This window comes from Nicotiana attenuata, unplaced genomic scaffold, assembly GCF_001879085.1.
Source record: "Nicotiana attenuata strain UT unplaced genomic scaffold, NIATTr2, whole genome shotgun sequence".
Lineage (NCBI taxonomy): Eukaryota > Viridiplantae > Streptophyta > Magnoliopsida > Solanales > Solanaceae > Nicotiana > Nicotiana attenuata.
The window spans coordinates 74,686-76,365 of record NW_017670252.1 but is presented as its reverse complement, the minus strand read 5'-3'; the positions used below and the strand labels follow the sequence as shown (position 1 = coordinate 76,365).

General features: G+C 34.8%; 1 protein-coding gene across 2 annotated transcripts in view; it reads left to right on the top strand.

Moving 5' to 3' along the window:
- Positions 1-303: 303 nt before the first annotated feature.
- The window catches only part of LOC109236712 (50S ribosomal protein L18-like), a 2,941-nt gene continuing 1,564 nt past the window's right edge, over positions 304-1,680 (top strand). The window contains exon 1 of one of the 2 annotated variants that reach the window (XM_019402920.1): positions 304-416. The gene's annotated coding sequence lies outside the window, so the exon portion shown is untranslated. The remainder of the gene's footprint in view (positions 417-1,680) is intronic. The other variant, XM_019402919.1, reaches the window with a different exon arrangement.

Sequence of the window (1,680 nt, the reverse complement as noted above, 5' to 3'; positions counted from 1 at the left end):
GTTCAAAAGTTAAGGACAGGTAGTCCTAAACTTGGACTTACAAGCTCATAAATTAAGGACAGCTAGTCTTGAACTTACAGTAACAAGCTCATAAGTTAAGGACACTTGGTGCTGAACTTTATGAGCAGAAGGGTATTTTCGTCCGGGGGATAAATGTTTATTTACGCAGTGGCTAAAGACTAAAGACATTTTAAATAATGACTTAAAAGTAAATACATGTGTTATTACTGGCTAACTCTCCCCCCGACTTATTCGTTACTTAAAATTTGGGTTTCACTTATTGGACGCGGCCCAAGAAGAGCCCTCAAATGCTTCGTCTCTTATATTTATGACCGCATTCAAAGAAAGACAAGCTCTCTTCTCTATATTTGCTCTGCTGAATTTCAGTGAGGAAACCAAGCGCACATCTGATTCAGGTTTGCTTTAATGTTACTTGTTATGTATGAAGCATTCAAACTATACCCTTTTCAGATCTTAAATATGTCGTGTTAGTCTTGCGAGCTTGGTAAATTTCGTTTAGGGTTGACCAGTGCCTGCCACCTGTTCGATGGAATGTTTATACATGAACATGTTTTAGTGCAATTGGTATTGGTCTAACTTGGTTAACAAAACCCTTTCGGTTTCTGGGTCAATCGAGTGAAATGTTGTGAGTAAATTGCTAAAATTTGAATAAATTTGTAGGAAGCATGAATTTAGTATTTGCTATAGATGAGTGTTTGAGGGAGCAAGTAAAGCATTAAGATGATGTTTCATGGAAATGGAGATGTTAAAACCCTGTTTGTATGTAGTTTTTATATGTTTTGCTTCCCTTATTTCTGTCAGTATATAGAATAATCACTTATTAGTGAATAACCAAACTGTTACTTATATAATTGATTAATTTCTATTCAATTATTAGTACAAAACACAGAAAGTGTCAAAATCAGGTTCAAAATCCAAACCGACCACGCCCTGATATCTTGCAAGAGTCGGAGTGTTCGTGACTCCATCTTTACTAGTGCTAGAGGAATTGGTTTAGCAAGTTTGCCTCCTTAATCTTTTTCATAAGCTGAAATCATTGAGGAACCTATAAAGTACCAAGCTTAACATTTGGAAAAATTAAAACAAAAGTCTCTGTAATAAACTTAACAGAAGATGGGTTATAATGGCTTAAAACCATCTTTTATGAGTAAAAATTAGTTGTTTCTTCTTGTTGTAACATGGCAAATGTAAATGATGTTGAAGCTATGTTGCACCTACTGAGTACATTACACGATATGAAGTGTTAATGCACTTTTGTACTACATTCCAGCATTTTCTTTTGCTAGATGCGTTCTAAAATCCTTATTACTTATCAAAAAACAAAAAAGTTGTTTCTTCGAAATTCATCCCAATGTTTCGCCTTACAGATCTTTTGAAGACAAACTTGGACACATTAAGTGATACTCCCTCTGTTCCAGTTTATGTGAACCTATTTCTTTTTTGGTCCGTTCCAAAAAGAATGACCCCTTTCTAAATTTGGAAACAATTTAGGTTAAACTTACAATTCTACCCTTAATGAAAGCTTTTATAACCACACAAATACTCTGAGCCCATTTTTGACTTGTTTAGAACCACAAATTTCAAAAGTCTTCATTTTTTCTTAAACTCCGTGCCCAGTCAAACAGGTTCACATAAATTGGAACGGAGGGAGTACTTGAT